We start from the raw sequence: 5,242 nt of genomic DNA, 5'->3' as shown, positions 1-5,242 counted from the left end.
GGAGAGCTCACAATGACATGACAGGGAGAGAACATGAGTCAAAAGACAAAAACAGTGCAGTGTTCTTTGAAAATCTTTTTCTTTTTTCAATCAGTCATTTCTCTTAAATAAAATAAAAAACTTCTGGACTTGTGACAGGCTCCTTAGTGGACATAGTGTCCTGCTACAGTATGTTGTGCTTTACAAAAATCACATTGTATCACTGCAGATGTATTTTATTGCCTTGTTGTGGGATAATTATGTGAGGTCACACATTTGAAGGGTGAGGACCCCTCAATATAAAACACATGTATTGGCCTTTTGGGTGTAATAAGTATTTGCTGGAGTTAATAAATTGGTGACAACGACTTGGGCTCTTTTCATGGACGTTCAGACATTCTGTCCCTCTTTAAAACCACCATATCTTTTCTAATTGAATATGAGTCATGCATGCCTTTTATGAGTGTCAATGGCACTAGGGGTGAGCTTTATTTGAAAGGGAGTAACAGTGTTCCTCATTCATTGCCTGGGTGACTTGGAAATACAAAACGCCTGAACTCTGAGTAGCCTGAGGAGGCTAATTGTTTCTGCCATCCTCAAACATTTTTCCTCTCCAGTTCCCTCTTGTTTGAGACTGATTTGGGGCTCAGTGTTTTCCCTGTGACCTCTCACAAACTGTTTCCCTGCAGTGCATAATAAACATAACATGCTGTCCTTTCAAGTTCTTAACCATAACATAGTGAATGTTTTTAATGACACTTTTTTCGGCTGTCAAACTAAGGGCAGCACTCTCACCTCTCAGTGGCTTTCTTAGCCACCTTGGTTTGATTGCGCTTCCTCTGCTCAGCTCTGAAATCCACTGCAGTTATGAGGACATTCATCACTCTTGCCACAGCCATTGAAGCTTTAAAGTTTTCTTATGGGAAAGGACTCTACAACATGTAAAGTGAAATCAAATAACATTACCTAACAACTAGAATGACTGCATGTCTGTCCGCCCAGGACGAGGGATCCCTCCTCTGTTAGTCTTCCTGAGGTTTCCTCCATCTTTTTCCCTGGTAAATTTTTTGGGGTTAGGTTATCCAAATTTATGGTCTAAGGATAAAGGATATGCTGTACAGATCTTTTAAATCAGCTCAATCATTCTGAGAATAGCCAACAACAATCCATTTAATGAAGAAACGATACTTATATGCAGATGTATACCTACCTACCTCTAACCTAATCTCTAATTGTGCAACATTCTTGTCAAACCTTATTTTCTGTATTAATCTGAACCCTTCTTGTCCTAAAAACCATCAGTTAGTGAGGTCTGTGTTTGTGGTTGTTGTAGTTAGCTAGCATTAGTTGTGTTGCATTGCCGTTTGTGTTGCAATCGACGGATACTGTGTCGGATTTATTAGTCACGCCATTATCTCGGAGACCATTTGAGGAGAAGGTTAGGATTGTGCAAAATGGCAGGCCAACACCACAACCACTGAGTCTGACCCAAGCAGGGCCATGACATATGCAACAGTTTCAGAAAAACAAGTATGAGCGGCATAAATAGCTCACTGGGAGGAAAAGGCCAAATTGTATTGCTGGGATGGCGTGCTTTTCTCCACAGAGAAGGGAACATGGAGCTCAACAATTTTGCAAACCTGGCATGTCTCAGCAAGGTACAACACACAAACATACCACTGTAACATTTGATGGCTACGGTAAAACTAAAAACATCTGGGGACTGCAGGGCAGACTTGCAACTAAACGAAAAGAGATGAAGGGACATTTAAATGCGCAACAAACAGGTGAGGAGAAACAGGGAAATATTCAAGAGGCTTATCAACTGTATTTTCTTGGGAAAACAAGAACTCCCGATCAGGGGCCGTGATGAGGGAAAGGAGTTCAATTGTACAAAGATTTGTATTAAAACTTTCCACTAACCACTCAGATGTCTAGTAACATTCAGAAAGGGCTCATTACAGCTATTGCCGATGTCTTCTTTGCAGAAATGAAAGATGAAGCCAGAAAAAACAAAATTTGCTGCGGTTATGGTCGATGAATCTACCAATATCTTTTGTGCTCCGTTACAGTAAATGTAACGGGAGGCAGGTGAGTTCTGGAGGATTATGACTGTCTGGAGATAGTTGGAGCTCAGAGTAATGACAGAAGAGCGGTGATGGCCTCTGATCTGAACCATAGACTGTAAAAAAATAATGGACGTAGCCACTGTGACGTTACCCACTGGTTTGTAGACTACCATTTTAAAGCCTCGAGTTCAGAATTTTGACTGTCATCTTCTTGGATTTTTGGAGCCAGATGTGACCATATTTGAACGAGAGGGTGGAGCTAACGCTAGCACTAACTGCTAGCTTGGTTAGCACGGTACATCCGTAATTTACATTAACTGTGATAATGCTAATGCTAATGCTAATTTTGGCTTGCGAAAACAGGCTTTAAACAAAATGCACTTACCAGAAAAACTGAACAGCCGACTGCTTAGAGGGTGTTTTAGTACAATCAAACACTGAACAAGACTTTTATGACCAAAACATTACAATTAACTTTCATGAACTGAAAACACATTGTGAAATAGCGATAGCTATGCCTACACTTCTATTCTAATCCGGGGTTACAATACATAATGTATGTAACCATTGATGTCACCGTGGTAGCAACATGTCAATCCAAAGGTGGCCACGCCCTAAAGCATACCCTGCTTTATTATCTATTTTACTCTAAATGGGACCATAGATTACAAAATGAACATCATGCTGTATTGAAGAAGACTTGAAACTAGTGATTGAGACCATAAACACATCAGGAAAATGTTTACTGAGGTAATAAATCAAGTGACTCATAGACTTCTATATAATCGGACTTCTATTTGGAGCCAATGAAGTCGCTCCCCACTGGCCATTAGAAAGAATGCAGGTCTAAGACACGTCCGCATTGGCTTCACTTTTCAGACCTGGAGCTTACCGCTTGGTCTGAACGGAGTTCAGGTGAAAGTCAAGAAGAAGATCCCCATGGCTCTCTTCACACACTGCTATGCCCACACACTGAACTTGGTGCTCACCCAAGGAACAATAAAGATGAGAGAATGTAAAATATTCTTCTCACACCTCACTGGTCTGGCTGTGTTCTTTTCCAGATCTCCAAAGCGAATGCAGCTGCTTGATGAAATATGCCAAAGGCAACTCCCACGCGTAGCACCAACAAGATGGAATTTTACTTCCAGACTTCTATACACAGTGGTGGAGAAGAAAGATGAAGTGAGGGAACTTTTTGACCATATTGTTGAACAAGACAAATATGATGACCATACTGCACGCATGATTAGGTTGCTCACATGGCCAACTTTGAGTTAAATTTTTTACTTTCCACTTTTTCTGGCATTTTTTCTTATACAGATGTGCTTCATGGAATTCGGCAGACAGCGCCTTGGATGTACACTTGTGTCTGGCTACAGTGAAAGTGAATTTTGTCAACATTTTGAGAGGGACAATGTACGGCTTGATGCCATCTATGACACCACAGAGGGGGAAACAGGTGCACCAGATAGAAGAAGGGCCCAGGTGCATGAGGACATTCATTCCATCTACCAAAAACAGCACATTCCTGACAATATTCTCTCACAAATAAGAGACAGATCAGATTCAAAGACCATGAAACGCTGGCGTTCCTCCCCCTCCTGGATCCACAGCAGTTTGGCGCCTACGGCTTCACCTTCTCTGATCGTGTCTTCACCAGAGCCACAGGACTCTTTTTGATTTACCACGGCTAAAAAGTGCGGATTCTGATAGAATATTTGTCAGATTTCAAAAGGGAAAAGCCCCTCTGACCTCGTAGTCCTCCTGAAACATATAGAGCTCAACCAATGCACGCAACAACTCCAGACTTGCCTGTCTAAGTGTGACCATTCCAGTGTATACTGTTTCAGCAGAGTGCACATTTTCTGCTCTGAAACCTATCAAGACTTACTCAAGAAACACCACTGGACAGGCGTGACTTTCAGCCCTGGCACTGATAGAAAAAGACATGCCTTTGGATTTAAAAACCAAGGATCCGATGGTGTCATTACCCGCTTCATTCAGAAGGAGAGAATGATGTATTTTGTTTTCAAGTAAACAACACTGGTGAGTTTGTTCTACTTAATTTGAAGTTTTTGTGGTTAGTTGCTTGGAAAAATGATAATAGTGGTTTTTAGTTTGCTTTGAGGGAAGTGCTCACTGAAGGCCCTCTCCTGCTACCCTACCTACCAACCTGTTAATCATTAGGCCACTTCCATCCTGCACAATCAAAAGAACTGTAGCATCACTGAGTTGTATACATACATACTGCAGGTGTCTTGAACAATGGCTGCAAAGGAGCCAGAGAACATACATAGAGAACAGAAGAGAGACACTTCCTGTCATCATTTCAGTGAAGTCAAGGTGCTTGAAGGGTTAAACCTTTCAAGCCAAGGTGTTGTTCTGAAACATGCAGCATAGGGGTGAGATGAAAGCCAGAGAGGGGAAGAAGACACAGTGGCAAGACTACGGCCTGCTTTCCTGTATCAGTATAATCTGGATGTAAACACAGCTGCTGTTAAGGAACTCATGCATGGCCCATGTACAAGCTAGCTGTGTGAAATGAACTTTGACCCAGCAATGAGCCTACTCCTGGAGAGAAATCCATCGCTAGCCTGAGAAAATGAATTCCCATGCTTGCGTATAGCATGACATTCCAATGGGACAGGCTTTGTCTACGAGGCAATCACTTACGTCTGCTGCTCCTCTTTCTCAACCCACACATAGACTCACATGTATTCTGTAACACAAACATGCCTGCGTATGTGCAAAGTCTCTCTCTTGCTCACCCATACAGTATACGCCATGAGGTGAAATATTCATATTCCGTCAGTCCCCTCAGCATGCCACCTAAATCAGACCATCTGGCCTTGGAGCATATAGCATGCTGCTGAGTGAACAAAGCAAGCCCATTACTGTAGAAAAGAGAGAGAGCAAGAGATGGCAGCAAAGATGGGAACGGGGCAAAAAGTAGGGCCATGCAATTTTAAAGACAGCCCTAACACTGCTCAGCGTTTTTATCATGGAGTCTGTCACGGGTGAATGCCTCGAATCAGGTAAGTTTTCGACAGCATTTGGGGATGACATCATCCCTTAGTGAAAAGGATGACTCACCGGCTAAGAACTCAATACCATGCCCCCAGCAGAAGTGTGGCATAACGTGCATTTTTCCACTTATTGCAGGCAGTGTGTGTGCGCTAGAGATGCCAGTG

At 42.4% G+C, this 5,242-nt stretch overlaps 1 long non-coding RNA gene across 1 annotated transcript; it reads left to right on the top strand.

Annotated features, from left to right (window-relative positions):
- The first annotated feature begins 1,985 nt into the window (after positions 1-1,985).
- On the top strand, positions 1,986-4,506 carry LOC122992753. The gene is made up of 3 exons (XR_006406126.1): positions 1,986-2,070; positions 3,113-3,233; positions 3,372-4,506. It is a non-coding gene; the product is annotated as an uncharacterized LOC122992753 (long non-coding RNA).
- Positions 4,507-5,242: the final 736 nt, after the last annotated feature.

Source organism: Thunnus albacares, chromosome 11 (assembly GCF_914725855.1).
Source record: "Thunnus albacares chromosome 11, fThuAlb1.1, whole genome shotgun sequence".
Classification (NCBI taxonomy): domain Eukaryota; kingdom Metazoa; phylum Chordata; class Actinopteri; order Scombriformes; family Scombridae; genus Thunnus; species Thunnus albacares.
Note: the sequence above shows the minus strand (reverse complement) of the source record. Positions and strands in the feature narration are given on the sequence as shown.